Source organism: Octopus bimaculoides, chromosome 4 (genome assembly GCF_046866305.1).
Source record: "Octopus bimaculoides isolate indiv1 chromosome 4, ASM4686630v1, whole genome shotgun sequence".
Taxonomy (NCBI): Eukaryota; Metazoa; Mollusca; class Cephalopoda; order Octopoda; family Octopodidae; genus Octopus; species Octopus bimaculoides.
In genome coordinates, this window is record NC_142931.1 from 28,034,256 (window position 1) to 28,045,842 (window position 11,587).

The 11,587-nt window shown below is 31.2% G+C and overlaps 1 long non-coding RNA gene across 2 annotated transcripts; it reads left to right on the forward strand.

Annotated features, from left to right (window-relative positions):
- Positions 1-5,098: 5,098 nt before the first annotated feature.
- Positions 5,099-11,256, forward strand: LOC106870308 (uncharacterized). 2 transcript variants are annotated; one of them, XR_016241445.1, is made up of 3 exons: positions 5,106-5,235; positions 7,660-7,731; positions 10,931-11,256. It is a non-coding gene; the product is annotated as an uncharacterized LOC106870308 (long non-coding RNA). The 2 variants fall into 2 exon arrangements; XR_001409512.2 differs by lacking the exon at positions 7,660-7,731 and having other exon boundaries at positions 5,099-5,235.
- The last annotated feature ends 331 nt before the right edge of the window (positions 11,257-11,587 follow it).

An 11,587-nucleotide genomic window follows, 5' to 3' on the forward strand; every position in this document is an offset into this window, starting at 1 on the left:
AGTATAAAGTACATGAAGAATAGTACTTTGGATCATTAAGCTAAGATCATCATGAAGAATTTCTTTGTGTTGTCTCTAGCAGTTTGCCTGATATGGTGTCCAACTTCATACTTCACAGCACTTGCTGTTTCTGAAATCATTGCTTTTGTTTCTGTTGTAATTAAATCCTTTATATGACACTTTCTTCATGTTCAGTTATGAACCTCCATAATAACATTTAGCATGAGAATGCAATGATGGAAACAATGCACCTGAATATATTGTGTGGGCATTGTTTTAATGTCTTCTATAGTGGACATTCATCTTAGTCAAACCCCACAAAAGTTGCCTCCCACATTCTGATTAGTTTTGTGCATTGCATGATTACTTTTCATGAATGAAGTTGACTTTTATTAAATCATCCAATCCTGGACTTATAAAATCTGCTCACCATAGCATTGTTCATTTTGTATATCACATGTCTAATTCTGACCAATCAAGGATTAATCACTTTTGGAAGTTTCTGCTGAAGAATGCAGCAACACTAGGAGTCTAGTTTAGTCAATAAACAGAGATGACATAATTGTATTTCTTGAGTTATTTTCTGAGGAGTGAATACATGCTGGTCATATCATTTCTTTGCATTCTTGCTTGTTCCCAAAACATTTTGTTGGATATACATTTACTGATATAATATATAGTTTCACTGCAGCTGCACTATATAAATATATATATTATATTATATTATATTATATTATATTATATTATATTATATTGTATCATATATTACATATACTATATTTAAATTATATATATTTTCATGCATTTCTTGTGTATTTTAAACTCTATCTTATTTTGACATCGCAAAGTATTATGACAGTTGATTAAAAAATGTCAATAAACCATTACATTTGAGAAAAATAGATACAAAATTTCATAAAATATTCTGCCATTTCTTCAACTGATATCTCGATTATTTTGTCTTTCGACTAGTTTGTTTTCCTAAGACTATGCCTTTCTGTTAATTTGTCTTTCTGACAATATACTTTCTTCTATTGTATTTTCAACGAATGTTCCTTGACCCATATATATATATATATATATATATATATATATATATATATATATATATATAAATGGAAGTGCATGTATACATGTATGTATATATATATATATACATATATATATATATATATATATATATATATATATATATATATATATATATACCTACAGATATATATATATACATATATACACACATATGTGTATGTGTGTGCTTGTTATATATGTGCATTATAAAGAGAGAGAGAGAGAAAGACAGAGAGGAGGAATGAGAGGAGAAGCTTGAATTGTTTTTACGTATATTTAAATTTTTCTCTTTTACTCTTTATTTCCATGATTGCACGCCTTACTCTCTCTTTCTCTCCCTTCTCTTCCCTTGCTGCATATTTGCTTGTTTATCTAACTCATATTTATGTCTCTTTCCATCTATCTATTTAAATATGCTAGCAAGATTTTCTCTGAATTTGCTACGTCTTCAGGCAACAGTTTTCAAAGATTATATACAGCCTTGAGCTAGAATTTCTATAGTATATTCATGCCTTCCAGCTGAAACTATTTGTTATTCTTCAGTCAATGTAGATTTAAATATTGCATTATTTCATATAGATTCACTAATACAACAGATTCAAAGAATATCTTAAATTTCTGCAACACACCTCTTAAACAAACAAAACATAATCATAAATTGTCCATCAGAAATATAATTGTTATGTTTTGGTGTATATTCTAAAAAATAGACATGTTTTGTTTCAAATAACTTTTTCCAAAGAAAATGTGAACGATGCAAAAAATTATAATGATGCAAAAGTGTATGGAAGGGAGAAAATATTGATAAGAATAAAGTGATAATAATGACAACAAGACCAATATTAATAACTATTAATGGTAAATGCAAAATGCTTAGCAGCATTTCATCTATCTTTACATTGTGATTTCAAATTCTACTGAAACTGATTTTGTCTTTCAACCGTTTGGTTGATAAAATAAGTACCAGTTGAACACTTGGGAAGATGTAATTGACTTACCCTGTCCAAAAAAAAAAAAAAAAAAAAATTGCTGGCTTTGTGCCAAAATTTGAAATCATTCATCATCAATGATTAAAAAAATTCTTTAAGCTGTATAATAACATGAAAATGCTTTTAGAGGAATGTATTAAGGCTTCTCTTAAGAGAAAACACATCAAAATATATAGTATCCTGTTAGTTAAAAAAGCATAGATAAGGAAAATAGTGTAGATGCATACTAACAAATAGTTATGAACGAATGAACATAATAAAATGCAACAAAATGCAACTGAAAGAAGAGAGCTGTAATAGTAATTATTAACATTAACCTAAACAATAAATATAATATAATGTTACATTTATGCATTTGTTTTGAAAGATTCTTGATGTGAAATCATGTATTGAAACAGATTTTGTGATATTCCAGGATGGTAATTTTTTTTGTTTTTTTTTGCCAGATAAACACATGCACTATATATTTCTTCTTCACTTCAGCTTTATTATTATTATTCTTATTTTAGTATCCTTTGTCTGAAATCTTTCATCACACACCCTGTGACCCTTTCAGTGACTCTCCACCCCACATGTCTCCTCCTGCTCTGTTTAGTTCATTCTGTCTTTCTAGAAAAAAAATGCACTAAACAGAGAGACACTAAAATAAGAAAAATAATAATGCCAAAGCGAAGAACAAATATTGGGTTTTTTTAAATTTTGGAATTTATTGCGTTAATTCTATTTCTGAATCATTTTGGAATCTATTTTGATTTTTTCTAGTTAATTTTAGTTAATTTTTGTTTATTTTCAGATCATTAAAATGGAATATCAAGTTAAGAAAAGCAAGCATTTTCAAGGCTGCAAAAGCTGCTCACAACATTTCTGCTGTGTATGGAGAGGGTGCCATAGCTGAAAGAACCGCTCGTGATTGGTATGCCAAGTTCAAAAGTGGAAATTTTGACCTCAAAGACGCACCTCGTTCTGGCCTTCCAGTTGAGTTTGATGAAGGGCGATTAAACCAACTTTTGCATGAAAATTCTCATCAAACGACAAGGGAACTGGCAAAGAAAATGAAATGCTCCCATACTGCTATTGAGAAACATCTTCACTCGATGGGAAAGGTTCAGAAGTATGGTGCATGGGTTCCGCATGCTTTGAGTGACAACAACAAAAATCAACGAGCCACAATCTCTGCTGGTTTGCTTGCTCATCACTGCTCAATTCATGGACACAAGCAACGATTTCTTTACCGAATCATTACTGGTGACGAAAAATAGTGCCTGTACATCAATATGAAGCAGTGTAAGGAATGGCTTAGCCCCGGTAAACAAGCATCGCTGCGCATGAAACAAGATCTTCATTTGCGTAAAACAATGTTGTGCATATGGTGGGACTGGGAAGGGATTATCCATTATGAATTGCTTGAATGGAACCAATCAGTCAATGCAGAACTCTATGTTCAACAGATGGAATGACTCAACACAGCTATTCAAGAGAAAAGACCTATGTAGCAGCATGGAGTTCTACTGCACGACAACACCCACCCTCATATCGCCAATATGACCAAGGAAGCCATTCAAATGTATGGCTGAGAAGTGCTGCCACATCCACCATACTCTCCTGATTTGGCACCAACGGATTTCTATGTCTTCGTATCTCTTTCAAATGCTATGTATGGAGTTTCATTCAATACTGATCCAGAATTGAGAGCTTGGTTGGATCAATTTTTCTAGTCGAAATCAGGTGATTTCTACCAACGAGGTACTGAAAATCTTGTTGAACGTTGGGAAGAAGTTGTAAACAAGAAGGGTGAATATATTATTGATTAATTAGTTGTCATTTTTTATTAAACCTTTTAAAGAATTTAAATTTAAAAAAACCATGAGAACTTAGTTGCCAACCCAATATATAGTACATATGTTTATTTGGCAAAAAAAATAAAATAATAAAATGATTATCCTGAAATAAAACAATATAATATAATGGTTATCCTTAATTAAGTTCAGTTACAAATGGTCAAATCTTCTGATAATAGATGGTAGCATAGCTTTATGATTGCTTTGGTTTATGGTATGCTGTCAGCTAAATGCTTAGATGTGATACAGATTTCTGTTGTTTCAAATATACTATGTTTCTCCTTAGTTGACTACCAGACTGCATAATCTGACATGCAGTAGTTAATAGTATAGCATATAAAATTGCAATTTCAACCTGCAGTACTCTTGTCAAATTCTGTTTTCCTGAAGAATTTTGTTGTAGCTATAGTAGATGCCATCAAAGTGGGTTTGTTCAGACCACATCATTTACTGTTCTTCTGTATATCTCATTGGTGGTGTACACTCCAGCATTAGAGATAAAGACAGTAGTTGGAAACTGTGTTTGAAGAATAATGGGTAGTTGTGAATGTGATTATGAATATTTGTTGAAGTAGATCACTTAAGTACAGGCATAAAAATAGTAGGTGAGAGGTTTCTACTATTGTGAAACTTCTCACCTACTTGTAGTTTCTATCAAGGAAATTACAAAGCATGTAAAGATGAATTCTGTACATTTAATATTTTCGGGGAGCTGTGAGATTGATAATCAGTATTTTATGTTGTTTTGCAGGTGATTTTCAGTATTTTGTTTGCATTTTAAATCAGATTAGACATTGAATGAATGATTTCTCCTCATCACTATGGAAGTAATTTTACTAAATTAGAATTTATTGGCTTATTACACCAAGCATATTTGCACTCATTTCACTTTATATGTAATAAACATCCCTAGATGTTTTACTTCAATCGTTATAATTACTTACAGCAACATGAAATGCTAGAAGCTATATCTCTGATGTCATTATATCTTGAAGTTACATCATTGCTTCATTGATGACGTTTAATAACAATATGTAAAGTTGTTACTAACCTACTTAAAAATTAAACTCACTCTAACTGCGTTTCATGTTTAATTAGTTTCAACGAGTTTTCTCTCATTGTCTTTTCGTTTACCAAGAATAGTCATTCAGATTATGATTTTCCTTGCCATTATGGGTATAATCTTACCCAAACAACATTTTTTGGTTTACTTCATCAAATTTGGCAATAACCACTTCATTGTATGTAGATAGCAGAAGATGGAGTTGAAAGATTTACTGACGTCAAGGGTAGATTGAATATTGAATGTATGAGCTGTTTGCTTGTTAATAAAACCAGTACGTATCATCTTTGCAAGATTCGAGTGTCATAGTAACCAAATTGACCTAAATCTGCTGCTGTTGTTATTTATTTGAAATAAGATCTGGTCAAGTATATGTATGACCAAAGATATTTCATCCCTGATCATATTGTTATATTTCTGGCCACTTAACTCACTGCACATAGGAAAAGAACATGGTGGTCATTTTTCTATGCTGTCCAGTATTTCCTACACTTAAAGACAGTAGTGTGTGATTTGAAATGACTTTGATTGCTATTTTTTGCAGGTCAGTCAACCACATAGAATTTTCCGCATGAGCTCCTAGTCTAAATCTCTGTTGTGACTTGTAAAACGTAATATGTGAATTAGTGATATAAAGGGTTAGACTTTCTATTATTTTTGAGGGTGTACATAGGAATTGGAGGGGTCCATAGAATACATCATTACTTCTATATTTAGCAAGGCTTAAGTTTTGTGATGCTTTCGACCAATTTTCTCTATTTTGAGTATTTCAGAGTACTGTATATTAGTAATACATCTTATTAGTGTTTCAGTCCAAATCAAGCAGACTTATGTGCAAAGGCATTTCAGAGTGACTGTCTTGCCTTTTTATGTGACTGCATATGTGAGCTTCTTTAAGATAGTAAATGTGATTTAGCTGCTATTTATGATAGATTGAGTGAATCCCTAAAGGCTCTTTTCTAGTGGCGTCAGCACCAGCATCAGTGACAGCAGCAGCAGCAGCAGCAACAGTAATAGAAGTAGAAGCAATAGCAATAGTGATTGTTGTTGTTTAGCCTCAGGTCATCACTGATTGAGCAGAATAATAATCAAAGATATTCAGTCTGTCACCCATTTTTTAAAAATTTTTGTGCCTCTAGGACTACATCTTTCATCGTGTCTCTTCTGTTTTTAAGAGAAGTGTTGAGATGTGTTATAATTATGGAAATTAGTAAGTGGAAAATTTTCTTCAGGGTTGAAATGTTTGAAATTTTGTCAAGCTCTGAGGCCATTGAACTTTGGTGTTGTGGCTGTCTTTTTGCTAAATAAACAGACATAATTGTTTCATGAACTTTTGTACTGCACAGCAATAAAACATTTGCATAGAATTTACATTAATCAAGTAGGATAAGGCAAGTATAAATTGCTTTTTCATTTTATTTGAGAGCTTATATCATACTTATTTTTATGATAGCTTAGGAAAGCTATTATAGATATTTTCTAAGGAATACCATGTTGCTATCTCTTGTGAGCTGAGGATATGGAGACAATTACACTCATCCCCTCTTTTGGTCTTATGGTTTGTGGCAGTACCACAGTTGCTGTGGCTGTGGCTGTGGCTGCACAGAAGGTAGAACTGAGGACCATAGAAGACATGGCCACTTCAACATTCTATCGATCAGAAGATGATAATGACACAGTAAAACTATGCATGATGATTGTCAGTCACATATACAGGATACCCAACAGCATCACACTTGTTTTCTGAAACAAAAGTAACTCATTAGTTAAGATTTTGATAGTATAAAAACCAAACAAAAATAGAATGAATTAAAATTTATTTGGTACCTACCCTGGTCCCTATTTATGTGCTCACTGCCATAACTTTAGAATCTGGAATACCTTTGTGTAAAGGTTCTGTTTTATGCCACCTGTGTGAAGAGTTTAACACCAGTTTCATGCAGAGTGGTGAGTTTTAAATTTCGGTTACATGTATTATTGGACCATATATTTCTTTGAACATTTTTATGTGCTCAATTTTCACCATTCATTTGTTATCTTACCTGCAGTAATCCCATCTGCTTCTCTTTCTCTGACATATTTAACACTACTTTACCCAGTATTTGAAGTATATTTAGATGATAGGTGAACTATGCAGTAGATTTGCTTGCTAATTTTAGTAGTTCTAAAGATCACATAAAGACTCTCTCATTGATTTGTCATATTCATTATATGTAAATGATAGTGAAAAAAGCCATGAGAAATTAAATTAATTTTGTCAAGATTTTATTTATAATACTAATAATTTGTTACCTGGGATATCCTACCAATATTACCTTCGCTTTGTATCTATATTAGAAGACACAATTGAAAGTTTATAAGGAAAACCAAAACAATATTCTTCTGCTTTTCTGTTAGAACTTCCCTGCTTGTGTGTTGTTGACTTTGTTATTTAATTCCCAGTTCAGTCCTGATCAAATAAGCTTATGATGAAAGATTAACTGCTACGGATCGTCCTTTCTTTATGCATATTGGGATTACATTATCCAATGCATTCTTACTTTTTGTTCAAGACTGTAGGGTGTGATTTGAGGTACATTTGTCTACTATTAGTAGAATGTCAAGTGACTACATAGAGGCTCATTCGATGACTCATTTGCCTAATTGTTGAAACTGAGAGTAAACACTTTATTCTATACTCCTTGTTTCTTTTCTAAAGATGAAACATATTCAGCAGAGGAATTTACAGAAGAATTGAAGTAATTTCCTGATAGGAACAAAAGTCAGCCAGGTTCCTAATTTATCTATTTGTTCACATTTACATTCACTTATCTATGCTAGCAATAATAAGTTCGTATATTGTGGGGAAGAGGGAAAATTTCATAATTTGCAGTGTTCCTTTGCCTGAAAGAAGCCATAAATTTCAGGTCAACATTTTTATGTGTCTCGTTGGAAAAGTCAAATCAGTTTTCTTTCTACTCATCAGTTTTCTTTGTTAAACTCACATTTAATCTTCACTATCACTCACCATCATTAGTTTCCTGAAACTCTTATCTATCTTAATATAATAGTAATTAGAAAAGTTGATTTTCCAAATTTTTTCATGTGTATATTATTAAAGTCAAATAGAATTGGATACTCCTTCTATTGTTAAACACAGTTTAACAATCGTACAGTTGAGCAATAAAAGAATGGTATAAGTTATCTGTCAGCCAAATATATTAAAGGAACTAGAGCCATATCTCCATCTCAATGGTGTAATATAGCTACTATTAGTACTATGTAACTCTCATTGTTGGGTAGTCAGCAACTAAATCGTTCTACTACATCTGTCTTTCTGACTGAGCAACATATTTGAAGTGAAAAAAATCTCAAAATGTTGAAGAGCTTCTCACTGAGAAACTAACAACCAAATGTGCCTAGAAAGAAACTAAGTGCTGTCAGGTTATCTGTTCATTGAAGTATATATTATTGTGGACCGATGGCTTTTTAACGCTGTAGATCTAAGACAAAATCATCAAAATTGAACTCATGACATTGCAAAGATTAATCTAACTATTCAGTATAGAAATTTTCCCTAATAGTAAATAACTTTATAATAATGAACTTTAATAATGAGCTGTTTATAAAATACATTTCTTTTTATATTTTAATCTTTTCATCCATCATATTTACCACATTTGCTCAATGACACTGTTTTCTTTATACTTCCAAATATATATTTTTTTTTAACTGGAACAACTCCAAATTCATATGAATTGATAGATTTGTATTCATGTCTTAGAGACGTTTATGACTCTTAAGTCGATCGCAAAATATAAACAAAACTACATCAAATCTAAACAATAATATATATAATTTTAAGAATATTCAAGATGGAGGGAAATATTTGTGTAATGCTTAAATGAAAAGATTCACTGAAAAGAAAAACAAATATTCAAATAGAATAAATACATACGTATAGGTGTGTAAATACATATATGTGCATGTGTGTGTGTGTGTGTGTGTGTACAAGATAAACAAACGCCAGCTTAAATTACTTTGATCAGGTACAAAGATGTGAAGTAAAATTCATGTGCAAATAATCAAGAACTTATTGAAACTTACTGATGGACAAGATATATAATGTAGAAAGTAGATATTGTTTATAATCTATTGTCTAAAACTTACACTAAATATTATTACATGAAAGTTTTATATTAAAATTAAGAAACTGTATAACTACAACTAAGTAAGTAAAATGCCTCACATCATTAGAACTAATTCTTAGTATATTTATAATTTAAGAATATTTAGTTTTGCTGAAGTTTATTCTAAATAACCATCTCTAGTCTTGGACAATGGGCAATTGAAAGCCTGAAAGCCCCTACGAATGCAAGTCCTGACAATTAATGATTATCTTTCTGAGACCTCCTATTTATGATACTGTAAAAGCAGTATCTCATAGACTAGTTTTCTTCTTCATGATAAGAAAATACTTTAGGTCTATGCAGTTACTTAATCTCTACAAATCTTAAGTGAGATCCACACCTAAATGCTGCTCTCATATCTTAAATGGAGCAAATATTACACAGAAACATCTTAAATTGTATCAAAAAATAATACTAGACAATTAATTGGTAAATACTCAGTCACCAATAATCTCCAACCAGCGAATATTGTGTCTTCTACTCTGATATTACAATGGCCTGTATACTTTAGAGCCAAGTATTTGCATTCCAACCTAAGCCTACCCAACAGGCCCACTGCTCCTCCTTTCATTGCTCATTCTGTGTTTTCCCTCATCCCAGGTCCTCTAATAACTACTCTCCAAACTCTTACTTCCTTGAATGTAATTTCGTTCTGACTCATGTGTTTTACCATTGATGCTGGTGTGCAGTTGTTTAAGCTGAAGATTGACTGCATCAATTTCTATATAATCTTGTAGGGCTTGCCACAGTCAAAGTTGTAGTGCTTTTCTCCCAGCTAAATCCTTAAATTGATTGATTTTATATTTAAAATCTAAGAAAAATATATGTACAAATGAACAATTGCAAATCCCATCATTTTTTGATATTTTCATTAGTAAGTTGTGCATAATGAGTCAAATGTCTTCACCTTTATAATTGAACAACTTGACTGAATCTAACAACTTATGACCAGTCTTTAGGATGTAACATACCAGTGGTAACTTAATCTATGAGAAAAAGTAACTAAATATATTTCATACAACAATTCTCTTTCAAAATGTTGGATATATTGGGTAATGTAGATCGAGATACATTCTCTGAAAAGAAAAAAAACAACAATTATGGATAGAATGCTTTGGATCAATGGTTTCTTCATTTTGAAGTTGAACCAAGGCAAAACAACAAATATAATGTAAGCTCTCATTCTACAATAAAATTTATCATTCCCATTTATTAAAATGCTTTTGTTGAAAATATTCAACTCTGAAGTAAAATTATTTTTGAACTAAAATCCCAAGTTTTTGGGAAAGCCACACAACAAAAATGCCTGCTACAAAACATTAAAATTATTACATTTCATAAATGCCATGTTTAGCCACCAAACTTTACAAAATTGTTTAACGTTTATCAAGACAAATCAAGAATTCAGACAGAACTACAATTACAATTCTATCAATATTATTTTCCTCAAAATTACAAATTCTTGAAATAACAGCTTATTCAAAGTTCAAGACATCAAAATGTTTGAGGGATCCTCAATATTATAAAATTATTGCGATGTAATATTCAGGCAGTTGTATGCTATCAAAATTCACAATTCTAACAAACCAGGATTACATTAAATACATCTGTTTTAGTATGTCTATATTGGCTAAAAATGCAAGCAAGAAAATCTGAATAATTGACTTACACACTTCAATAGATTCAATGTCATTAATGCTTTATAAAAAAAATGCAGTATTAGACATTTGTGGCCTCAGTGAATATTGAGAATTCTGTCAAATTTGTGATTATAAATGTTTTAATTTCTAAACTTTCTAGAGTCATCAAAATTGAAAATCTATGTTCGACATTATTTCAAATGCTTGACATACCAGAGTTAGCATTTTCGTCAAATCAGCGGACAAAATTACAAATTCTGAAAGCCCAGTTGTACAGAAATTATAAATTCTAACTTATTCCATGTTATGAAAGATTCCAACAAGAATACACTGTTCTGACAAATCATGAAAACTGATGATTCTGATAAATCCTAATTGGTGTCAGTGTAAAGTTCTATTAGCTCAAGGTCATCAGATTTGAAATTTCAATAGTTTTTCACTTCTCAAAATTAAAAATTATTCGAATAAAAGATTATCAAAAGATCAGGTTTGATGTCATTAATATTAGAAAATATGACTTTCAGAACATCAAAATTACCAATTCTGACGCATCTGAGACTAATAATATTTGAAATGTTGCATTTTTCTATATCTGTTAGAACTGGATCTTAATTGAAAATTGTCAACCCTCACACTTCTGGGATCATTAAATTTCTAAATTATGTCAAGTCTGGGTTTCCAAAAGCAGCCAATTTTCATAACTCTATAGTCACTAGAATGACATATTCTAATAAAACTGTGGTCATTAAAATTACAGATGTTGACATGTGCAGGTATGACAGAGTGGCTGAGAAATTCTTTACATAACCATAGGGTC